This window comes from Stegodyphus dumicola, chromosome 6 (genome assembly GCF_044657685.1).
Source record: "Stegodyphus dumicola isolate Sdum_Otavi_A_Nest chromosome 6, ASM4465768v1".
Taxonomy (NCBI): domain Eukaryota; kingdom Metazoa; phylum Arthropoda; class Arachnida; order Araneae; family Eresidae; genus Stegodyphus; species Stegodyphus dumicola.
In genome coordinates this window covers 51,807,160-51,834,415 of record NC_140773.1, presented here as the reverse complement: position 1 = coordinate 51,834,415, position 27,256 = coordinate 51,807,160, and the positions used below count along the sequence as shown (strand labels likewise).

The 27,256-nt window shown below is 30.7% G+C and overlaps 1 protein-coding gene and 1 long non-coding RNA gene across 3 annotated transcripts in view; one reads left to right on the top strand and one right to left on the bottom strand.

The window, feature by feature from the left end:
* Window positions 1–14,469, bottom strand: part of LOC146996744 (uncharacterized) — a 68,713-nt gene extending 54,244 nt beyond the window's left edge. Inside the window, exon 1 of the long non-coding RNA XR_015041638.1 lies at window positions 14,335–14,469. This is a non-coding gene — a long non-coding RNA (uncharacterized LOC146996744). The remainder of the gene's footprint in view (window positions 1–14,334) is intronic.
* LOC118188680 (CD166 antigen homolog) overlaps window positions 1–27,256 on the top strand; it is a 622,864-nt gene that overhangs the window by 327,248 nt on the left and 268,360 nt on the right. The gene's annotated exons all lie outside the window — the stretch shown is intronic.

Genomic DNA, 27,256 nt, shown 5'->3' with positions numbered 1-27,256 from the left:
ACAGAAAAACCCAAACTAAAATTTAATCAGAGGGCAATATCGCTTATTACCAAGATGTATTAATGCAGAAATAATCAAATGGGTAACTCTAAATAATGCTCGTGAAAGTGAAGAAAAGCTGTTTACCGAAAAGAAATATAAAATACAAGTATAATTTTTCTTAAAAAATAGAAATTTTCCAATAAAAATTCTTTAAAAATATTAAAACATTACAAAGTTTCTCCTTTACAATTACAACTAAAATAACTAACATTCTTTGCACAATTTCTACAGTAACCAAATTTTAAAATTAAAATTAATAACTTCAGTTAGACTGAAAGAAATCAACTTACGTTGGATGTCAGATAATTAATTTTTTACAGCGAGGAAAAGTTTTACTCCTTTCTGCTCTCTCAAATCTTCCCATTTAACTAAGAAAATCAAAGAAATCAAAAAGTAAAAGTAAGATAAATTTGGATTGGATTACTGCAAAGCGATCGAGGGCTTTCCAATTCTCAAGCAACTCAGGTGAACACCATGAGAACTTCTGTACAGCCCGCTCGTTCGCTAGGATTTGCATTCATGTCAAAGGACCAATGTTTATGTTCTGGTACGCGAGATCAGCTTGAAAATGTCTAAATTGTAAACGATTTAGGCTTGCACAATTACCATTATAGCAGGAACATTTCTTCTGAGCTCTTAACCAATTTCAAATCAAAATATGAATATTATTACGTAAACATTTCGTACGATAAATATAATTTCTTCCAGATGCCATATTAAGAATTCTTCAGTTTAATACAAATAACCGTGCCATAATATTTCAATATATAAATTCGTAGGATGTAGCTTTCGCAATAATAAATAAAAGAAAATGGTAAATACTTAATAAAATAAAATATTAGTACGCTTTTTCCTGTACTATTTTGAATTATTCTGCTCAACGATATCTAGCATCTCATTTAAATAAATTTCTACTAATTATTCTACTTCAATGAGATACCCTCAGAAAGATCTCTACGAGAGCATTGCATCAATTGGGAAAATAGACGTCGAGTGCTTTTCCATAATTAACTAGCCAACTAATCAACTTTCATCCAAACATTCATTATTTTCTTCTTTAGAGGAATATGATTGTTGTACATGAACAATACAAACGTCGTTTCTCTTATTTTCGGAATATTGATGCAAATTAAAACTCTGTTTTTGAAAAATTAAATTCGTACAAAAAATTCAAATTTTACAAATTTTACATTTTTTATTTTAATTGTACAAAAATAAGCTGCAGCTTATCCTCCAAGGTTTTATCTAGGATCATAAAATAAACGAAATGAAATATAAATTTTAATTACGAAATATTAGTTTAATCATTACAGACTGAATAAAGCAGAGCGAATCCAACATTCGGAATACAGTCAATAATAATATGCCTGGAAGACATAATTAACAAAGTTTCATTTCTTCTTAAGCTTTTAAATCTCTTGCATAACATTATTTTAAATTGTATGAAAACGGAAGCTGGTAGCAATATAATTCCTTTCTGTATTTGAAATAATTCTAACTTTCTTTAAAGGTAAATATAAATTATAATTCTCAGGTATATTATTATAAACCAGTTTTCAAATAACAAAATGATTTTTCGTTAAGGAAAATGGAGATATAATCACACGTATTTTTATAGTAAACGTTTTGACATAATTACAAAAGGTGTGATATTTTGAAGATTTAATTACGGCAAAGCCTCTAGGGCTATCTGCCTAAGGGGAGGGATGCCTTCGTGGAGGTCTTTCTAAAGGAAACTGGCTCATATACACGTTACACATGGGGAAAACCACGAAAACACCCATGCAGCCAGCCCCGTTCGCGGGATTCGAACCTCAGACCGAACTACTACTGTTCAGCGACTTTACCGCTCGGCCGCTGGTGGGCTTTAATTGCTGAAGAAATTAGCTTAATTAGAGCAATGTAACATTGAAATTTGAGGATTTGGTATTAGGTCGAACTTTAAATTCTGAAAATGAGAAATCTATTTATTAGTATTCAAACTGTTAAAATTTATAATGTATTAAATATTTATTTTTAGTCAAATAATACTTTCAGAAAAGTAGAAATATCGTCTAGCTATAGTCAGGTTCAATTACATATGGCAAAAGTAATATAAGTTCATGATATTTAGAATAACCTTTTGTTAAAAATATTCAGAGTTTTATGCATATAATTTTTTAAATCTTAAAATAAAAAATCTGATGTAGACACTACGTGACTTCCATGTACGGTCTATTAAATTACACGCATTGTTACTTCATTTGACTTAAAATTGTTTCTCCGAATTTCATTAGATATATATTTCTCGTTTAATCAATTCAGTTCTCATTTCGCGGCAAGGATCAAATACATAAAACCTCAAAATATCTTCATTAAACATTGTAACATACAGAAAAAACCTAAACCACCAAATAGAGTTAAAAACTGTTAAAAAAAACAATTTATACAATTAAAATTAGATTTTAAATTAATTAAAATAAGAAAAAAGACAGATTTTTCCGTGCACAAAACTTTTGGCTCCACTCGGAAAAAAGACGCTGAAGTTGGTGCAGAAACTAACTTAATTCACTGTGTTACTAAGTCTCAAATGTAAAATAATGGCGACGTCATTAGGCTTAGCGGAACTTAAACAACTCTTGTACTGTTGATAATTCTTTTACTGCTGCATGCAGATTAATTAAATGCAGATTAATTAATATAATTCATTCACTTTTAAAGCAAAAAAAAAAAATCGCAATTTCCAGCATATAAGAATAAAAAACTTAGCTCATCGAGCCGGGTAACAGAGTGTGTGTATATATGCATATATTTATATACTCTGGGTGCGGCCTATTGTAACCAAAAAGGGAGATGCACATTTACGTGTTATAGCAGTCCCATATACAAAATTGCAAGGTTCTGTGGTTACTCGTTTTGGAGTTATGTGAGATACATACTAACGTACGAACGTAAGCACGTACGTTCATACGTCACGAAAAATTTCTATTCTGAATCCATTTGAAATCCATTGCCCACTCCACTTTGGGGAAAAGAGTCCTTTATTTTGTCCTTACGTACAGATATAATGCAAAAACATCGTTTAAATGGAATCGACAGCAGTCAAAATGAATAATTTCTTTGAAATACAATACCTGAAATTTTTCGCGATTACAATACTTCCTTTACTTCGTACCAAGAAGTAAGTTTGTGCAGAAGATTAATTAAACTAAATTGTATTGTAAAAGTATTAAACATAACATTTAGAACAGACAAGCAGATTTTATTTAAATTTTCTCTTTTCAGAATCCTTGAAATCCGAAAACAATCAGAAGCATTCTTGAAACTTTCATGCCCTAAAACTGCAAACGAATATCCAAAAGACGAATAAGAAGTTTCTCCGGCACATACTTTTAATTTAAAAAATCTACCGATAAGACAACATATGGTGTTATATAATAGAAAATGAAAGAAAAGTGTAAAAAATAAATTAGTAAAACAGATCTAAAATGAGATTTATTTCCGAAAAGATAAATTTTAATTGCAACAAAGGGGGAACTTTAATTAGAACTGTAATATTTAATTTTAAAAACTGTAGTGAAATCGAAAACCTACTGCAAAAGTAATTTCTAGAAATATTAATGTAGTTAAATCACGAAAAGGAGATATTAAAATTATAATCGAAATACGAAATGAACATTAACTTTTAGAATAAGAGGTTTACAATTAAATTTCCTATTTCAAAACGAATATTGTATTTTAGTTTCAAAAGCAATACAACTACTTTTGAAAATAACTAAATGGAAAACAGTCACGAAATTATAAAACTATCATATCATATCACTAATTATCTGAATCCTAAACTCTAATGTAAGAAACTTTTACTTTAAAGACTTAATGTATTAGATTATATTAAAATTAAATATTTCGAATTCAAATATTTTCTAATATGACATCTCTCCATTTAAGCAAATCTTTGACACAGTATTCGAAATTTAATTCTTTCAATTTTGTATAATTTTTACCTTGCTGTAATGTTAGAGGTAACTTATCATCAAATTTAATGAGAGACTGAAATGAGTCATTGTTAAGCATATTTCTTTAGCTTCCCAACTTATTAAAATCTGTTTTTCTTATTATATAATTACTTTCAAAAGAGTGAACTAATTTACTTTTGTTCAGCTACAATGAAAATAGCACATATTAAAAAAAAATCTGAAAATTTTCAGATTGTATATTACGACCAAAGGGTCTTTTTTTAACGTTTTGTGTGTTTTGATTTTGATGCCTGTTTGTTTAAATCACATTAAAAAGTAAAAAAAAATATTCTGTGTTTATTGCTTTTAAATCTCTTAGTTTATTACTCAATAACCTTCGAGATTAAATTTAAAGTATCTTAGGATTTACTGAATGGCAACACGCTGCACATGGAAGATAAAATTTTATTTCCGACTGTGGCGACACATCGCTTTCGTAGAAAAGTGTTTGTTAATTAAAATTGAAAGATAAATATTTTACCTTTTTGCGAATGGCAACAGATGGCTAAAGTGCAGAATCGCCCACTTATTTGTTTGGCGCTTTTTACAAGAGTAAGAAGAATTGGATTTTTGTCAATTTTCTTTGACATTTTAAGTGAAAATAGTTCGATGTATACATGGGTACCGAGTTAGTGCAAATCTTAAAAACGCGCCAAGCAGTGGGTGATTCTGCACTTTCCACATTTTATTTTCAAAATTATATAAAGGGAGTTTAAAATTTTGTAAAGAGAATTTATACAAATATTTTGTAACATGTTTATAGATATTGACATGCATTGAGAAGGACAGGGGCTTGTAAACTTCTAGATATTTTACAAATTTTATTAAATTTATTCGCATTGAATTTTATTTAAAATTACTCTACAATATGTTTTTATGGAAATTTGATCTACAGTTCTGTTTTTGTGCATTGTTTTTTATAGCGATTCTGTGCATGGATACTCCCTTATGGTATAATTATGTTGGCTTTGTTTATGGGTTTTTAGCGATTTTTCCAAGAGGTACCTTTATTGGTCTGTGGATTTCTGTGTACTGGTTTTTACAGAGATTTGGTACGTGCTAATAGGCGTACGTGCTTTTGTCTACTGGTTTTTACGAGGCATAAACCTGCGGAATATTCATTTTTTTAATGGAGATTTGGCCTATAGTAATGCATAAAGTTCTGATTTCTGTCTATGGGTTTTTACTAGAATTTCGTTTATGGTGCCTACACTTCTACAGTTTTCTGTAGAAATTTGGCCTACTCGTATCTTCACAGTCATACGGGTTTCTGTTTATAGGTTTTTACGGGTATTTGGCCTATGGATACCCGTACAGTTATACGGGTTTCTGTTTATGGGTTTTTACAGGTATTTGGCTTACGCTACGGGTACCCGTACAACTGTACGGGTTTCTTTTTATGGGTTTTTACGGGGATTTGGCCTACGGGTACACGTACAGTTTCTGTCTGTGGGTGTTTATGGGGAATTGGCCTACGGGTAGCCGTACAGCTGTACGGTACTGGTAGGCCAATTCCCCATAAATACAATTTATGGGTTTCTACGGGGGCATTTTTAGCAGGGTAATCAGTGTACGCTGAAACCGAGTGTTGTGTTGGATACGTTTGCATACGTTTGTCACTACTACAAAATGAGCATTACCAGCTATTTTTCGCTAATTGTGCATAATATATTTCCAATATCTAATATTTCCAATAATTGCGCACAATATAATATTATATATGTATAATATTTCTGGTGTTTATTAATTGTGCATAATATAATATTTCATTTGCTAGAAGGTATGATACTACTTTCTGAAACTTATAAGAACCATGTTCTGCATCACATTACTCAAGCATGCCACATTATATGCAATGCGCATGCTACCTGCCAATAATGCGCCTTAAGGCACAACAACCTTGACCCTTACAAATCAGATGTCTGCAATCTGTGGCTACAAATATGGCCAGAACGAATGCTATTTTATACGCTCCGTCCTGAGGACTGCGAATGACCGCAGCATAAAACACTTTAGATCTAGGGTTTGGTTCACATGGTATACATTATAAGATGTTCTCTTCCTCCTTTCGTGGTGTAACAGTAGCACACTCGGCTCGTATTCGAGAGACCAGGTTCGAGTCCTGTCAAGGGCACTGGACATTTGTTACGTCTCTTGTTTCAAAGTAACCTAATGACTCTACAGTGGCGCCCGAACTAAAAAGTGGTTAATGATGCTTCTTCACCGAGAGCATTTGGCGATTGGTTCCCTTTAAAAAGGGGTCGCCCTTTAAATCGCCCTTTCTAAAGCTTATATAAGGTATTTTCTCCCTTCTTTCTGGGGTAAAGGTAGCACACTCGGTGCGTCTTCCAGAGGTTCATGTTCATTTTCGGAAACGGCATAGCCCATTTTTCGTGTTTCCTACTTCAGAAATTCTATTGACGATACAAATTCACCCCTGAAAGTTTCGTAGTAATTATTGCCGTGAATTCCGATAGTTATTCTTATGAGTAAAAAGACGACTCGTTAAAGCCTAATTAAAATTAATATGGTGTTATTCATCTTTATCTGTAAGCTTAAAATAGCATGTTTTCCAGAAAACAATTATTTTAATCTTTTTAATATATAAAATGTGGTAGTTAAAACTGCAAATGTTCAATTTTGCCAGAAGACAATATATAATGCAAAGATAAAAATATAACTTTAGTTATTCATGAAATAACGAATTAAAATAATAACAGAATATACTATCCAGGGCCTTAAAAGTTTTTATTTTTTCCTGTCCCTTGGTTGATCCAGGAAGAATAGTTTAAAAAAAGTACTCAATACATTTATTTTTTCTCTTTATATAACACAATTTGGGATTTAAAATTTCTCAACAGTTTTTCAAAAGAAGTTTATTTATCAATCTTAAAATTAATATATTTTGAAGCATATGAATTTTTACGCTCAGTATGTTATTTTATGCGTCTTCCCATAAAATGAAGAAAGGATCTAAATTTCTAAACAGTTTTTGAAAAAAATGTTTGTTTAGCAATCATAAAATTTATATATTTTTATGTACATGAATTTTTTATATATTTAGTATTTTAAAAATTAAAAAAAGTCAACTTCAAGTTTTTAGGCCTTTTTGTCCTTATTATTATGTCTCAGAGTTTTTTTTGTGTGTGACTTTCTCTGCAAAGATATAATTCAGAATTAAATTTCTTTAGAGCAAAATTTGCTTCTTCTAAATTAAACATCTTGCAAAAAACTTTTCAGCAGCAGAATATTTGTTTCTCCAAAATTAATTCACAAAATGAAAGGAGCATCTAAATTAAATTTATTTGTTAAACTTACTCTTTTTCAATGTATTTTCACTTTAAACTCAAGAGAAAAATTGCTGCATGAACTACAGATAAATTTTCGTGATACTGAATTTTTTTATACAGGACACTTTGCTTGACTTTATTTTCTTTTAAATTTTTAAGCGTAACATCTATCGTCAAACAGAAATTGAAATGAATTTTACTGAAAAAAGGGAGGAAATCAATAATCTCATGTAAATTTTTAAGCTTCTGGTTTTATTTGTGATGCAGTATATATCAAAGATAATTTTTCCCTTGTAAGATATATGCGTTTTATATTAAGTTTATTTACATATTTTCTACATGCTACAAATAATAAAATTTAATTTCGAAAACAAAATTCAACTTTTTGTTTTTTAAGCTTTTCAGCTATTTTATAACACATTTAAATTTAGCATAAAATGCTGCTAATACCCAGATTAGTGCTCTTATAATGACTGCTAAATTGTTGATTGTTTGAGGCTATACATTTTATTTGGATTTCGATTAGTACCGAGTGAATGAAAGGAAAATATTTTAAAAAAATATTTAATTACTATTTAGTTATTTTTTAGAAAAATTAATTTATAAAAGTTATCTTTGAAAGTTATGTAAAGAAGTTTTCAGAAAGCTTAGGATTGTAGTAGGAGCTAACTCTTTAATTCTAGAATGCCATCAGTTTCTGAAGTATTTGATTGATTCAAAACCGAATACGTTAATGGTTGCATCAAGATTTTGGTGTTGCAGTTACTTTAAAGACCCTCTTTTTGAAAATTCTAATTCCATATAGTACGTTATTAAAACGTCCACCGCATTTAGCCCCCATATTGGCAAACTTAAATCTCCTAATATATAGTATGCAAAATTTCAGTTCTGGTCAATCGCTTATGCGGTGGTCTGTTCAAAGCCCATTTGAAAGCATTTATGATCGTTAATTCAATAAAGAAGATGTTCAATGAAGAATTCTGTAACAAATTAAAAAAATGTTCGATAAAGATTCAATAAAGAAAATTTATGTTTTTCTTATTTTATCTATTAAGTATATATCTATAAAATATTTTAGACATTAGTAATAATTTAAATTATTTAAAAGTGTTTAGTAGGGCATTTTCATATTTTCTTACGGGATTTTGAAAATTTTCTGTATTTAAAAGTAACTATAAATTCTTCAAACATCTGCATTAATTTATTCTAAACGTATATTATGAACTTGATATTAAAATTAACTCCGTTTCTTAGTTAAATATTTAAGGTAATTAATTTTACGATTATTTTTATTTCGCTCCAGCTCACCTTTAATATATATTATAAAAACTTTTCGTTTAATTTTAAATTCTGCGCAGCAGAAAATTATGGCAAAAAAATTTTATCTTCCTTGGTTAAAACGATAAGGATATATCTGTGTCTTTTTTTTTTTTTTTTTTTTTTTTTGTTAACCGTTGCCCCCCCTAGATCACTGAATCAGGGCTTCTGTACAACGTTTAATCAGTTTGTAAATGCGAAAAGTAAAATCGATTATTCTGCCTTCAAAACTTATCATTAGCGATACACGAACTGAGATTCTATCTGTAACATAAATTGAAGGATTAAATTCCTGAAATCATGTTTGATGAAGCAGGTTGATTAAAATCTACACGCAACGAGGAGAAAATATATTCATACAGCTAGAGAAAGCTTCAAAGAAGATGGATTAGTGTTTCGTTTGACTTCTTTTACATTTTTTGCTCTTCTTAAGCCGGAAAATTTAAAAAGGGCGAGTCTCGGTATTTAAAGTATAGTTAAACTCCCAATAAGCCTGCCTTAGTCATTAACTGTAAACCCAGCGACTGTTTCATGAAAAGTAAGTGACTAATCTTCCACTAAGCAGCACTATGTTTTGTCCTTTTTAAATATTTTCTACCACAGCAGTGATTTATAATTGTTACTTACTGTGGATTCAGTAACAACAATTTTTGGTTTCTGAGAATGATGTTTCAGATGTTAAAGAAACTTTCTTTTCACATTTCAGACAAAATCATTAGTGATAGGTAACTTTATTCAGTCGGTGTAGCATAGCTTCGTTCATTTATAAAACGTAAATTTATTATAATGTCTCTTTCATAAATGATGAAAAATTATTAATATATTTCATTTACAAAAACTAGAGCATTATTAAAAGCTTTCACAAAATACATGACAGTATAACTAACCGAAGAATGTAAAATCGGTATTCCCTTCCAAATAACATTTTTCGTCTTCTTAGTAGGAGAGTATTTTCTTAATATTTTCCCGTTTCGCATAAATAATAAAATACATTACTAATGCCATATAGGCACCTCGTATTCAAATAACTTTTCGTTTCAGATGTTCTGTCCTGCACATTTTCGTCTTTATAGCAGCTTCTAGATCAGTGGTCTGAAACTGAAAATGCATGTGGGCCGAATACAGGACCTGAAAGCAACTGATGAGCTGAAATTTTGTTAACAAAATCAAACTAAACTTTAGGATAATTTCAACTTACCAAATATTCATCAAAACATTTGCATTATTATTGCACAGTAGTAATAATAATGATGCAAAAGCAAAAATTCAGATTTATAGCATCTGTGTTTTGTCTTTAAGAAAATACCTGTAAGAATTATCTGTTCGTTACGCTGTGTAATTCAAAATTGCTAACAACTCAATATTTAATTTTTGTTCTGACATTTATTGAAATAAATTCCATACATTGAATAAGCCATTAAATATTTTACTTTTAATGTAAACTAAAAATAAATAAATTATAAAATTTTTCTTTCAGTAAAAACGTTTCAAGTGGGACAAAGTTTGATAGTAAGTAATAGCTATCTATGTTGTTTCTTTTATGCATTACATTTTTGTTCGAAAGAGCAGAAAAAATACAGATGTTTGCACCAACTCTAGCTTTCAATTACATTTGCAATGCAATGACTACTGTAATGAATGCTAGTGATTTTCTACTATAATGAACACTATACTACAATCCAATGCTCAGTGAATTTATACTATATCTAAATGCATAAATACTGTATAAACAATTAATACATAATCAAAATGCTTTTGCGTGCCGCATAAATTGCTTTTGTGGGCACATGTGGGCCACTAGATTTTGACCACTGCTCTAGGCATCCACATATGACACAGACTATTGAATTTTTTGCGCGATGATTCCTGTGACTTATAAGTAACATTGGATATTTCGATCAACAAGCGTTATTTACATCGCTCCGCAAGTTCAGTATTAAAAGTTGCATATGGCGCTGTGAAAGTGTTAGGTGAGTAGGAACTGTCTCGCAAAACATACTATTAACGTCAAATTTTTATTCAAGTTTCCAAGTTGCGATTAGGTTTCACGCACATAATAAAAATATAATGTCTGGTGCGTGCAATCATGAAGGACATGCTGTTACATCCCCGTTATAATAGAGTTAAGCCCTCATTGTTTCCCAACATATCGTCACAGAGATTTGAAAGTAGCTACTCACCCAGCTAATAGTTTCCAGAACATTGTAAAAAATACATTGCAAAATATGGGAAATTAATTCCAACAATTATAACGTTTAAGTTCTTCAGCCGAATTAGTATAGAGTACTTTAGGTTTTAACAGCGAAAATCATCACTATGTTTCTCACTCCAGAAGCTTGGCATTATAGCATCCATAATCAAAATATGTTTAATAATAATAAAACAAATATTTTGCACCTCAGGTCACTTGTAAAATACTATTTCAGCAAGACGAAATCATGCGATGCTATGTTTTAATGAATGAACTAGGTTCTTATTGTTTTCGGTACAAAGTAAGCTTGAGAGAATTTTGGCAGCAATTAGTATTTGATACTAACTGTTGCCAAATAGTCAAACACTGAACTATAGATGGCTTTCTATCATACAAATATGGAAGAGGGGATTATAAAGAAATTTTTATTTAGTTTGTAGTTATAAAAGTCGTGAGTTTTTAAACCTGCAAGAATTTTAGAATTTTTAGGATACTTATATAGACTTTCTTCAAACTGTGTATTTGTTTTCGAGGCATTGAAAATTTTTCATCAGCTATACTGCTTCTGCAACCCCACCCAATCCGATTATTTGATACAGAACTCAAGTTAGTTCTGTTTTGTGGTGGGAGTGTGTAAGCAACCTCTCTCGAAATTTCGTAAAGGCTGCAAAAGAATTCTCTACAATTTAAAAAAGAATTCGTTGTTTTGCAATCATTTCTCAAAGATCAAATTTGCAATATTTCATATCTCTGGCGATACAATATTTACCCTAAACTCTTATAATCAATACGTTTTAATAGCGAAAATGTTTAGTAACATGCAGATTGCAATGCTTTCCAAGGCTATAGAAGATGTTTAGGAGTACTTGGATGATTGTAACTTTTACTTTAAGAAACTGTAAAGGAAAAATGTATGACAAGACAAATGTTCATTTTTTTCATAAGATTAATGCCTATATCTAAAGCTTGCTTAACTTTTTCATTGTTCTTTGAGATCTTTTCTCAAAGAATATATATAATTTATAGCTCTGCCAGCCTATGATAATGGCATGTGGTTCACAATGTAACGTAGTGCATGGAGATGCTCACAAAAATGTGCTGATGGGTATCAGAGCGCTATTCAGGCAAGTTTATAAGTTATGCTTCACAATTTTGAGGGTGTCTTACAATGTATGTTAATTAATGCCTTATTAACTCTTCTTTTTAGGTCTAATGAGTAAAATATACTTCTCAAAAAGAAAATTAAGTAACATCATAAGAAAAATTAGGAACGACAAGGAGAATTAGAAAAATTAGGAAGAATAAGGAGGTGAAATAAGGTGTTCATCATCTGTTTGAAAACACGGAACGAGGAGTTTTGGAAGCTAGGTGTTCATCATCTATTGGAAAATAAGGAAAAAATGAGTCATGGAAACAAGGCGTACATTACCTATTGTAGACTTCTTGGTTCCCAAACAAGAGTGGGGATGAAATTCGCATTCACTCTGATCTGTAATCTTTTGCAATGAGTCATCGCTTAATCCAAGGTCAGTTGACAAAGTTAGGCTGTTCTCAGCTCTGACGTCACTTACAGAAGCAGAAGAAATCAAGACACAATAACGATTAAGGAAGAAGTTGCTTTTGAGTAGACAAGAGTCAGTGACATCACATAAGATCAATTTTTATATTAGTAAGGTTGGAGTTATCATGAATATCACTGATGCTGATTTCAGATACTTTATAATCACTTGATATCAAAAACCATGCTTCTGTGTAATATGGATAGGAAAAAACTTGCTTAATATCTCTAGGAAACTAGTTAAGGAAGCCCCCTGCGTATTCAAACTATTAAAAAATATGATGTGGACACCCATGACTTCCTTCTATGGCCTATTAAATTATGCACATTTTTGCTACATTTCGTTTAAAATTATTATCTTGAATTTCATTAGAGATGTATTTCTCATTCAATCAATTCAATTCTTGTTTCGCGGCAAGGGAAAAATACATAAAAACTCAAAACATTTTCATTAAAATTGTAATATGCAGAAAAATATAAAACATTAAATACATTGAAAAACAATTTATGCAATTAAACTTAAAATTTGTAAGCAAAAACAAGCAATTCCGACAGCGGGCAGAAAGACAGAATTTTCGTTGCACGAAACTGAGTTCAATTTTGGGCCCACTCGACAAAAAAACACTGACGTTTGCATAGAAACTGACTTAATTCACTATTCTACTAAGATTTTCAAATGTAAGCAAATGGCGGCATCGTTAGGCTTAGTAGCACTTGAACAAATTTTAAATTGTTGATAGTTCTACAACTGTTGCATGCATATTAATTAAAGGCATAAAAACCCTAACCGGAACATAAGAACAACATAATTCAATCACTTTTAAAGCAAAACAAATGCACAATTTACTAACATATAAGAATAACAAAACTGAGCTAGGTAACAGATTGTATATATATATATATATATATATATATATGTGTGTGTGTGTGTGTGTGTGTTTATTTGTTACTTTGTATATATGTTACTTCGTACGAGGAAGAAAAAAGTTCAAGGAAATTTGGAATTATCAGCATTTTAAACTTTGATTTCTTCTTTGAAAAGATTAAAAATTGTGCGAAGAAAAGGCCAATGGCAGGATTGTTATTCAACGGAATGTACATGATTACTAGGGCAACAGTCAATTTACAAGTTACCAAATATTGTTAAGGAGTTAGCTTATACTGAAGTCTTGGTCAATCACAGAACGAGACTGATTTGTTGAAAATGACTCAATTTCATCTTTAAATTGAACAACGCCTGATACCTAATTTGTTGATCTTTGGGAGAAACCTTAACGGAATCAACAAAAAATGGAAACTTAAAGGCAAAAGAATCATATCACTACTAACCCTTTCTACGAAACACTATTTTTCTGGAAACCTAACAGATTACGTTTGATATTAAAGTTAACAGACGAGTGTGAGTTACTTGCAGTTTATTGACGTAGCTTTTTTCAGCAATGTCCCATATTGTGGAGGTAAAAATAGGATATATTGATTTGCCGGGTTTTTCAGCCACACCGCACTCTTCAAAGTTTAAGCTAAAAGACAAAATGAGCAAGCTTTGAACAGTTTTTGCAATCAATTATACGTCTGTTCTTTCAATTTTATTTAGATGGTAATGAATGCTTTTATTAAATGGCTATTTCTGTAATAAATCCAAAAAGAATTACTTGAGAAATTCCAACTTGACAGATAAAAATTTTATTCTAAGTTAAGTTTTAGCAATAAAATTTAAAACATGGTTGAATTTAAATAGCTTTCATGTTTGGAAAATAACGAATGTGTGAAATAAAACCTTAATTTCTGAAAGCTTCTTGCGTTTCCTTTATTATTTAGCTATTTCCCTTTTGTACGCTAAATATAGTCAAACGCATATAATAAATCTCTTTGAATTGTTTCATTTTAAAAGCAATTCTTTTCATGTGAATCTTTTATAAAACAAATGACGCATATACTTACGTAACGCAATAAAATTCCTTCAGGCAATATCAATACTAAAATCTGCAAGCTAAAGCTTTTACCAATATATAAAAATAAATCACAACCATAATTCTAGTACACTTTCTTCTCCGTTTGCTGTGCTTTTAAAATGTCATCCACTATATCTGTCGCTATATGTAATTCTGTCAATATAGGGGGAAGGGGGAGACTTGTAGCTATGGCGCTTCAAGAATGTTTTGACAACAAGAAATAAAAAGTATTAAACGAATCAAGATTGCAAATATGTTTTCATGCACCTGCGTCATCCACCATCGAAAATAATTTTCGTCACATATACATATTTCCTAAAAGGCTCTGCATTTTTATCATGATTATCATCTCACTGAAATGAGTAGTATCTAAATATTTTTGCCAGTTTCGTTTCTGATCGTGATCGTTTCCGCCATAAAAGTTTCTGAATACTTTTAAAGGTGACGCGGAGTCTTTCAAGCATAAATTTAGAGAAACTGTTTTAACCAGGTTTTTATATTAATGTCTAGAAATTCCAGACGTATAATTACGTTTTCACAAAAGGATTGAAATGCCTATAGCGCAAAACGTTCAGGACCGAAAACGAAACGGCCAAAAATATTTATAATACAAATTCTACTCATTTAATGAGTTGGTAATCATACTACAAATCTAAGCCTTTTAGACGCTACGTGCATTATGACGTCTTCCTTTTGCTTTTACAAGGGATAAAAAAGTGAATATCTTAGCGTTTAAGGTTTTTTAACTGAGATCATTTCTGTAGTCAAGATGAGGCAAAAGAAACTTAATGTCATGGTTGATAGGTGTGTAAATATTTTAAACACAGCCAAATACTTACAAAGGTTACATAGGTTATACAGACGTTAACGGCAAACTGGATTATGAATTTTTATTTTTTATTATTATTGCTCTAAAATAAACATTTAAAAGATATTTTTATAGAGTGCTTAAGTTTCTCATTGTTTTATTGCAGTCTTAAACGTTTGGTCTGAATTTCCTATTCATTTTTCATTTCATTCAGAGCTGTATAATTTTTCTCAGAATTGTATGATAAATCTACTGAACACTGGCAGTTTGACTGAAATCGAATATTTGGAAGTTGGCTGACTACAAAGAAATATTTGTAGCTGGTTCTATGTGTAAGGTGAATAACAGCCAGTTTTCCTCGAAAACCTTCAGGAAGGCATCTCACTAAATAGCCACAGTGAGCTTCGTCATAATCGGCTAAGCAATAAAACAATAAATTTTAATCAATACTATTAATTTCTGCTATTAGTCTGCAACTAAACAACTGCTCGTACTTGAGTTTTTTAAACATATGTTCCTTTAGTTCATTTTTTTATGGACAAAATAGGAAGATCAGGTTTAGAAAAAAGTAGAAATCAGATCTCGTATATAAAAGGTCTTAAGGTTGTAGGCGTATCAATTTTTATATAGAGTCTTCCGGAAGTAGTTAACGAAAACACGTTACTGAAGGCAGATTTTAAGAAATTGTATATTATTGTCATATACATAACTTTACTGTGATAAAAAATTCAAACGATTTTGTGCTCATCTATAGAAATACTCTTTTTTAAATTCTAGTAAGATTCAAAACTTCGAAAAAATTATCATGCAGTGTACAATAAATTACACATAATAATGCTATTAACATTAATTTACATCAGTCATAAATGTTATTAAAAATAATAGCATTTTAAACGATCAAGAAGAGTATTTATTGAATTTAAATCTCTCAAGCTGTAAATGAATTACACATTAATTTTAAACTGCAGATTAAAGATGCCGAATGGCAAAACTGACAACGGTTACGCAGAAGGCCGCATGAGAGATAAAGACATGTTTCTCGTAGAGGTAACACTTTCCAAGGCAAATGAATGAAATGCGGGCAGTAGCATAAAATAGCGCTACCAAATGTGATGAAGTTAAGTAATAAAATGTTGAAAGACTTCATTAAAGATGTTTCTAATGTTAAAAGCCAAGAAATGTATAAAGAAAAAAAAGTTATTGGATTAAAATCTCTTAATCCAACCAAACTGTAAATGAGCGATTTAAAATGCAAATCTAGAAACTATTCTATGTTCTCTCCACTGATTTGCTTTTATTTTTTAATTTCCAGTTTTCGCAAATTTCTCATTTCGAACCAGTTCTTCAATAATTTACTAGTGTTTCTTCTTCTGTACAAACCTTTTACTGAAAATATGCGAGGAAATGATACAAAAATATAAATTTTATTCAAATGTTATCGATTACTATAAAAATGCAAGAACGCAATTTAATTCTGGGTAACAAAAAGCATAAAATGATGTATCATATGCACTTAACGTAATTTAAGATAATAATTTTTGATATGTTAACAGATTATTTATATGTATGTATAGGTTCTTCCAGTAAGTATAATATGATTCTGAAATGAAGTAAAATAAAAACCGTTTCAGATACAACCAAAACTTTTTATATTATTTTGAAGTATAATTTATAACATTATGATTTGAATAAAACATCATTAATTTGTCCACCTCGACTCAGCGCACACAAGCCAATCCACTGAACACGGTTTTCGATATCTTTGTGCAATACTCAGGCGGCAGCGTTCGATATTTATGCTCAACGCTTCAAGTGTTCTTGTTTTATTCTTGTAGACCATTTATCCAAACACTTTTACTAAAGGTAATCTAAAGGAGTTAAATCACAACTTCTGTGAGTCCACTTAAGTGATGCATTTAGTGAAACTATTCTATCTTTGAAAAGGACAGCCCAAGGTGCCACTTGTCATAAATCCCACCATATAGTGATCTTTTTCAAATTCAGGGGCTTCTTGTGCGTATCTCTTTGAACTTCTTTCACATACAAAGCGACAATTTTGTTCGTTAATCGATTTAAGCAGCAAGGATCTTCATCTGAGAAGAACGTTTTTGCCCAGAATTAACATTCTTGAAGTTGAAGCGTATTTTTAACCCTAATGAATTGACAGAGACATAAACACATATAAAAACACACTAACTATACACATATAAGCCCATATAAATATTAATGATTGATAGCATTTCAAACATGGTCGCCATTTTGTTTTAAAATCATATCATTCTTATCGGAATAGTGCCATTTCAACTAAACTTTTGAGAAAATTCTTCATCTACGTGTGCGATCAAATACTTTTTATTTGTAATCTTTTTTTAACTTAAGAGATAAAAAGTATAATTTTTCCCAATTGTACTCTATAAACAGAAAATCTAAGTTTTGCATACGCCAGCCATTGAGAAAGTTACATGAGGTATGATATATGTTGCTCTTGTTTCCATTAGAGAACTATACCTGCTTTAATATACTTTACTCTTATTATTTTCTGCTGAAAGTTATCCAATTTTTTTCTGGAGCTTTAATTATTTATTTATCAGAGTTGATTCGTGACAAATAGTAGTTTTGCTCTTTATTAGGAACTGAAGTTCTTCCTTTATTAATAACATAACAAACGAGTAGGCCCCACCCCCCGAGTCTCTAACGAATCGAATAAGCGATTGAGGAACTCGTTACTGTAGGAATTACATGAGAATGGGAATTGGGAAAATTAATAGGTAGACCCTAAATCCAAGTTTAATGTTGTATATGCGTTTTGCAAATTGGCGATAAGATTAAACGAAGATTATATGAAATTCAACAGTAAATAAATAATATTAAATAAAGATTAAACGAAATTGGAACAATTATTTCAATGTTTTATTTTACAACTTAAGTCTGCGTAACAACGAGAAGTAAAGTTAACAAAATAAATCAGCTCTTGAAATGAATTAAAAACTTCACCGTAAACAATGTTTCTGGTAAAAACAGTCATTAAACATCATTAGACGTTAATAAACATCAGCTGAGTGAGTCCACGCCACACACGCATTTTTGTCTTCATCTTTCTTGATTACAGATGTACGGGGGATCTCTAGCACTGTTACCTGTCCCCAAAACTATTTAGTTCTGTAATAATAAAAACTGTTAAGTAAAAAGGGCACTGTTTAGTACCTTTTTGAATCTTACTTTGTATGAACATACTTCCGAAAATGAATTTTTTGAAATCTAGCTTTTAGTTACGAAGGATTTCAGTTTCCTGAAATAAATTAAACTTCTAGAAACATCAAAGGCCTTTGGATTATTTTTCCTTTGAATATGCAATGAATCTTCAAAATATTATTAGTAAATTAACTATTTTACTTAGTAAACATGTGTTTTAGAAAATATTAATTGCAAAATCTGAGCTTCCGTACATTCCCATTATTTGAAAATTATAGCTTCAAAATATTGGCAGCCATTATGCAAAATAAAACAGAATCGCAATTAACCTAATTAATTAGATCTAAGGTATGATGCTATTCATTCAACTATCAAGTGTGATTGAGTACTTCCAATTACTGGGCATGTTCTGTTCCTAATTAGCATATGCTTTCGAAATTTCATTCCCACATCTATTCATTTTAATACAAATTCCATTTTTAAACGATACGTTATTACTCTTAAATTTTCATTTTTGAAAAATGTATATTATCATTTTCTAGAATATTTTTAGAGTATGCTATTTTTTGCTAATTTTTTTCTGACTTATACAGTAAGATGTTTTTTAAATTTTTGTGTTAAAAAATTTCTATTTCCATCCGAGTTCAAGCATTTTCCTTTGAAATTCTTTTCCATATTTCTTATGCAAGAATTATATTAATGATAAATAATTTTAAAATGTCTTTATCATTACAATGGTTTCTAAATTTTACAGAAAATATTTTTAATAAGTGTGAAGTATTAATTTTCTTAATGTAATTGTTTTAAAAAACGAAAAATTGAAATTTATGAACTTAATATTCCTTTCGTCGTTTAATTTATTTTCTATTATTACTTTTCGAAGTAACAGAACAGAGCTTCCAGTTTCGTAAACTAAAGAATTTGCATTTTCTGCAAATTTGTACTCTATTTCCAGTCATTGTTTTAGACACATATAGCAAATTTTTAAAAAATTCTAAAGACTTTCGTTGGAGCCGGTGCCACCGTTGTATAAAACTCAGCCAGATTTTAGACCCATTTTTAAAGAAAACGTGTGTCATATAAACCAGGAAATAGGATAATTCATTACCGAGAATCGAACCGCGGGCTTTTCACCTGCTAACTAGTTGCAATCCCCACATGCACTAGAGCATGGGCTCTCAAAATTGTTTATGTCACGTCTCCGTACCGCCAAAAATGAAACTTCTTGCGCCCCTTCCTCGATGATAATATTATTCCCTACCTGTAAGTATAGTAAGTACATAAAGCATAATTTATAAAGGATTTATTTTAAAAATATGCTGTTTTCACACATACATGGTATGAAAAAAGCAAATAAATAAATAAGACGGATGAGCTCACCTTACTTTTGTCAAGATTTTCAATTTATGGTTGAATAGAAGAAAGTGTGCTACGTAAATCTCTTTCAATGTGTTGAGTTCAAGATGCTCTCACTGTCTCAATGATTTTGCCTCTATACTTCATTTTTATTGCTACAACTACTGAAGGTGCCCTTTCGAGCAAATAAGTGTTTGATAGCTGTAAGTACAGTTGCAGTGCTTGGTCTACTACTCTAGGATGAACATTGAGATATTTTACCCAAAATAATGGCTTATCCATCTTCTCATAGTTAGCTGCAGAATCACTTTTAATTTCTAAAGCTTGCTCTTACAATGTTTCTGGCAGCACATCTGTGTCAATATGAAAAGGATCCGTCGCCAATTTATAAATATTATTTTCACACGAGTGAGGGAAATAACGCTTAGAGTCATCAGTGAAGTGCTGCGAATGGTTTGTTATTTTATTTTAAGCATTAGTCTCCTTCCCGATGAGAAATTATATTCGAATCTTTGCCTTAATCGAAATTATCTGATAGATAAGCCAGTACAACTTGAACACTTCACTTTCAAAATTCCACATACAATTTGGTTTGATTTTGAATTTCCAAAAACTGAATCAGTTCATTTCGAAGTTTAAATAATTTTGCTAATATATTTCCTTTTGAGACACAGCGTACTTCCGTATGAAATAACGGCGCTTTTATATTATGTTCCTAGGTCTTCACAGACGACAGTGAAATGTCGAATATTTAAAGCACACTTTTCCACAGGATTGAGAATTTTAATGCAAAGTTTTAAAAAATCTTTGACTAATTTTGAACGTTTCTTAGCCGCCAGGGCTTGACGATGTAGCAAAGTGAACAGTGGTAAAACTGGAATGTTTTCTCTGACTATCCGTGCGAATTCTGACCGAAATTCAAGCATTCATGAAGCGCCTTCTGTGCATACGCCTATCAGGTTTTGATTTGACAGAGAAAAAGAATTGCAAAAGAATTTAGGGACTGCTGTCATTATAGGAATTGCCTTTGAAATAGTCGTTAACTCTGTAGAAAACAGCATTTCGTGTTTGTTTCATTTTGTAAGCATCGAACGAACGAAAACTTAACAATTGACAACATTTTGCAACATCGCTACTCTCGTCCAACTCTGTTGCAAACAAATTTGATTCTTTCACCTCGTGCACTAACTGAATTTTTTTATTTCTTCAGCTATATCATCAATGCGACGTTTTACAGTGCTGTCAGAAAGCGATATGTTTTGAAGCTTTTTGTTTACTTTTAGTCCGAGAACAATATCAGCTGCTTTAAATTGCCAGATTTTTAGGAGCGTTTCTTCGATAGTAGGACATTTCTTGACCTTTGCGATGAGTTGTGATAACTCTTACGAAGCTTCGAGCATTTTAACAGATGGCTAAGTAAAAGAATCCAATATTATCCAGTTTCATACGTTTTAAACTTTCACATTTTGCATCAAAACCTCCTTCGACTTGTTTTTTAGTGTGTTATGCATTGTTGACTAAAGTCGCTTCAGACGAGAAGGTCTCATAGCACCATGGCTAAACACTTCGTAGCAAATAACACATTTTTGTACAACAACAAATCCGTACTTAATATAATCATCATTGTATCTGCGCGTTTTAGTTGAACTCATCACAACGTAAACAAAATAATTTAACAAGTCGATCGTTTATTTGGACATCAAATGAGCGCATAATTGTACTGCCTATGTGATTGATACTGAACGCATTGACGCCTCGGTGAACTGGAGAAATGGCTTAATGCTTTACAAGCTGAAAAGTTTTTATTTAATAAGTAGTTTTATATATTATTGCTGATATAATTAACGGCAACAAAGCCTGAAAAAGGAAAGTTTTTCAACTTCTCTATAGACGTATGTGAATATATAATTCTCGCACTTTCACTTAGAACAGTCATGTCTTCTATGCTTTCTTTCCTTTCATTCTATTACGTCCTTGTGTCTGCTGCCTATAATTTGTTTGCAGATTACAATTATTAGAAATGCATTGCTTTACCAAATATTGCGCGATTCTTCTTCATTATTATATTTGCCCTCTTGTCAATACAAAATCATTCTTCTTCATTATTACCCAGAATTATTGAGAGGATTGGAGAATTGGTTTCGAAAATTTTCGAGAAGGCGCAGCACACTGATTTCTTGAGATTTCGTTGGATGCCGTGCTGAAATGCGTGCTGAATTACAACAATCACGTTTTTACTGAGGGATAATAAACTAATGTTTCCACACTTCTGAGTTAAAACGCTTGGAGAATCTTAAATTTTGAAAACATTAAATGAAAATAAAACTGAACCCACTAAAATTTCAAGTTCTTAAAAATTCAAATATTTTAAATCTTTTGACGATTATCGGATTTGAGAATATGAATACTTCCCCCTTAATCACGATATGTAACTGATGATCCAGTTCGTATCTAAGGAAATAAATCAATTACTCAGAATTAGGTTTCGTCTTAATATTTTTCCCTCGAATTTACTTTTATGGGGAAAAATTATTATTTTTCATATAAAATTCTGGAAATTGTTATCAGCCTAATTTAAAACAATTTTCCTTTCTCGAATGGTGTATATATGAGCCAGTTCACGAAGGCATTCCTTCCGTTAGAGAGATAGCCCATATGTGGTTTGCCCTATTCAAACAAAGTACGAATATAAAAATATAGATAAATCACTGGATCTGTTTTTCAGATTAGCAGTTTATTTTTCAATCAAACGAAAACATTTTATGATACTGTATTTGCAAGGACCATTACGATTTTTCTTTCTATTTCAGATTACTTTTGCTAAAACTAATCAACGATTATAAACGGGGCGGCAGGGAAAGAAACGAAAATAAAATGCTTGGTTTTCTGTCTGGAAAGATAATGTAGATTTGAAATTTACAATAGTTTCAAACCTTAATATGTAAAGGAAGAGAAATCAATGTAATTATTGATATCTAAATAATTAAATTCTCATTAGTTTGCTTCAAACCTTTCCCTTCATAAAAATCCATTTTATCACGTTTAAAAATTATGTAAATCTCTTAGAAAATTTAGTTGCAGTTCTTGACATTCCATGATCTCAACACGTGACTTTTATTATTATGAAGTTTGACCACTCTTCTTATACAGTTATGTATTTATTTGACATACGTTTTAAGGTTAATTTTATGTCTAATTGAATTTGTGGTCACATGTTTTGTGTATAAGTGTGTATTTTATAGAGAATTAATTGAACATGTTTCAGTTCTTTATTCAAGAATGTCTAAATTATTGCAATAATTGTTATCGCCAAGTTAGTGACATTTAGCAAACTCTAGCCAACTTCGACACTTTTAAATGAATTGCGTTGTGTAAATTCATACACTTATTTTCTATTCCTCATATTTTACCAGAATTCGGATCCATGATAGCAGGTGTTCACTGGATCAAAACAAATAGTTAACTGCATAGAACATTTTGACCGTAAGTAGGTGATGTTTTAAGAAAACCGACTAGAAGTGTTATACTAACAATTATTGTCAACAGCGACTTGGGAAGTGTGCTGAAATTTGTGGAATAAAAGGTCCTAAAATTTTGCATAGGAACCGTGTATAAAATATTAAAAAATATTACTTATATAAAATATCTATGAATTACATAGTATGACAACAAACAAAATAGTTTTTATGGTTCTTAATTTTTTAAATACTTACAAACACTTAAAGCCTCGTGTTTTTCCACTTCTCTTCTTTTTGCAAATTCCTTCTATGAGCTCACACTCTCCCTGTATCTTGTTCAAATTTTCAATCGTTAATAAAATACTTTTTATTTATCCACTCAAGTTCAAATACATTTTTTAAACTTGTAGTGGATGACACTTGATGTTAATACAGTTTTTTCATATTTCCTGAATTACCTCAAAACTAATAATATTATTTATTAGTATTGAAGTAATTCAGGAAACGTACTGAACGTCGATGTGCTTGTTTTTTCAACAGGAAACGTATTATAAAGGAAAAGCATTAATTACAGGTACGCAACCTTGTTTGCCTGTACCTGTAAATAGTGCTTGTGCTAATTCACTACACAAACAATTTTTGGGCGCCTTTTTTGCATTGTCACATATCTTATTTAAAAGTAAGACAGCTGGTTCCTGGCTAGGCCAAAAATGTATGGAGATAGATACCATGTCTTAGAAAGCCCAAAATCATCACAAAATTCCTCATATTTCTTTTATTTTTAATTCCTGCTATTAGCTCACACTCTCCCTATATCTTGTTCAAATTTTCGATCGTTAATAAAATATGTTTTGTTCATCCCCTCAAGTTCAAATATGTTTCTTTTAACTTGTAGTGGATGACACTAGATGTTAATTTAGTTTTTTCCCATATTGTCAATTCCTACTTATTAATTCCTGTTTATCGGAACTAAACATATGCTTTTTTAAAATATATTATAAGACTTACAAATAATGACCGTTTATTAGGAATTCTCACATCCTGTAAAAATTTATTTTATAGCAACATATAAATAATAGTACATAACTGTGATAAATGGGATTATAATATTTAACAAAAATAAGTGGCAACAGTAAGACTTAGCTCTAAAGATTTTTAAAGTGTATGGAATTAAAGAATTTTAGTTTTATAGAGTTGGATGAAGTGGATGCAATGCCCCATTATGTACCGAAAATTCTTCCCATATTTCTATGTTGACCTAAGTATAAATTTTATATTACTTGTTTTCAAATTATGTTACGTACGATATGCCGTCCGACCACCGTCTACTTCGTAAATTGGTAATTTAGTTCCATTTTATAGATCACAATATTTGCAATTTATTTTTTCAGTTATAATAATAGATTGCAAAGTAAACTGAATACTTTCATTAAGAAAACTTTGTAATGATGATTATCTAAATTGAAATAAACAAATTGATTTTATCAAAAGAAATTTAATGATTTTTAGTACGAACTTTCATTACAATCGCGAATTAAAATTCTTAGTTAAAATTATTCAAGAGCTAGTAACAAATCTGAGAAAATATTCTCTTGATTATTCTCGAAAAGTGTGAATTAATTCGTAAAACAATTATTCCTAGTATTTATGAGAAACGAGGTATGACGATAGGAAATTTTAAGATGAATAAGCTAAAAATCGTCTTAGTAGTTTAAGAGTCAAACTTTATATTTTATGCGCCTTGCACAAGGCACTAGTTTGATAAAATTGGTATGCGTGAAAAATCGATTTTAAACAGCTCGGTTAATTAAAAACGACTTAGGGTAATATTCGAAAACCTTTACTAACTAACGCTGTTAGTGTCTGTTTAGGTAGAAGATTTCTCGTTCATATAGTGAAAACTGTAGTTTCCTGATCTCTTAGATACTAAGAAGGATTAAAGCCGAGAACTGATATTTACATCAGCCATGCATGAAATACCTTTATGTTATCATGTTCCTTGTATATTTATGGAAAGCTTTAAAAGGGATCCTATCCAAAATTTAATTAGTTTACTTCTAGCGTTGAGTTCATTTTGTTCATTACAGTTAGATATTTTTTTATATATATATTTTAAATTCTTGATGTTTGTTAACCCAGTATCTGTGGGAATAAAAGGCCGTTAAAATGTCAAAGGAAGGAAGAAAAAGGAATCAGCGTGATAATAAAATTATCTTTACTTCTTATTTTTTTATGGTAACAATATCATAAATACTGGGGCATCTGGTTTAAGTGAGAAATGTTTTACATTCGTTTAGATGTTTTTGGAGACTTTTGCATCTGTTCCGAATTAGCACAGGAGGATATGTCTGTATTAGATTCAGATTACATTTTAACTTGCTTCAGAACATCTTTATCAAGATTCTACGGCTGGCAAGTGCTTTTCTACTACATGCCAAATGGCTTTGCGGAGAGATAAGCTCTAGAAGAAGAATATATTGCAAATTGTTTGAATGCTTGTATACATTTTAAACACCCTGTCTTTACCTTATCGAAATTTACAACTATTATTTCTATATCTAATTTTCATAAATAAACTGCAAAAACTTTAAAATGCATGGAAAAGAATTGGACGAGACAAGTACTTTAGTGCAATATCCTGCTTCTTGAGGGTGTCACTGAATTTGTAAATACTACCTTTGATTTTGTAAACTATTCAAAAGTATTTTATATATATCTTTCGGTATAATGATATTAGTAAAATAATCCATGGATACTTTTTTGTGGGTTTAGAATAAACATAAATTTAGCTATTAATAATCGTACGATCTAGATGTGTTGTGTTAGAGAAGACTGGGTGAGTTAAGGTTAGGTTTTAATAGATTAAGCCAAACCAGTTTGAAGGTTATCTGCCTATCAGGAGGGATGATTTTTCTGCAGGACTTTCTAAGGGAATTTGGCTCGTATCTATGTTACACATGCAGGAAACTATTAAAAACTATTATAATGTCCATGCATCAGCCCCTCTGAAATTTGAACGGAAGTCGAACTACCAGTGTTTAGCGACTTTACCCCTCCACCGCTGGTGCTTCGTCTATTTATAAGATTTATAGAAACAGTTTATAGAAATAAAGATTTTCTAAATAAATTCTGAATTTAAAAAAATACACAATACAATCAATCAATAAAAAGAACCTTAAATATATTACTTTGCATAGAAAGGGAAGACGAGGAATAGAGTTGTTTAATTTAGTAAAACCTATCTATACCTGTATCTATAGTTCTCGTTCTGTCTCTTTCTATACACACACACACACACACATATATATATATATATATATATATATATATATTATGAAAAAAATCTACCACGATATAAATGAAAATGAAAGGAAAAATTCTTCTACCTATAGTTTCTGCAAAAATAAAAAAAAAACTGTCATTTTCAAAATTTGTGCTTTTCAAAAAAAAAAAAAAAAAAAAAAAAATTAGAATTTCTCACTTCACTACAAATAGAAGATTTGCCAATCTCTATGCCTTACTAAAATGTCATACAAATCCCGTAAAATTTAGATTTATAGCCAATAATACCAGAACCTTCAAGAAGAAATTTGATAATATTTTTACAATCTAATTAAAACTATTTGTAATACAGATTTTGAACAAGTTAAAGAAGACAAAACGTTCCGCTGTATTATTAACGACAACTTGAAAATCATTGAAAAAGTTAGAAAATCTTAAAATGTACAATGATATAACTTTAAAAATCCTCTACATGTCTCTACCACTCAAAGAAAATGGAACGAATTTCTACATTTTTCGCTATACAATAACTATATTAAACATTCAAACTTTCTTTACCGGTAAACACAGGAAATTCAAATGGGAAGCTCATATCCGCATGATGCCCAACATCGCATCTCATTGTATATTTGGGCTGGTTTGTTCGGTGACTACTTATCGAACCTTACACGTCGCCATCACCTATGACATCAGCAAATTATATGATCTTTTTTCGAACAGGTTCTAACCAAGCTTACTCATCCGGTGCCACAGAATTCGAGATGTAACATGTAATTTAAACATGACGAGTCTCGCCCCCACGCTCTCTGGATTTG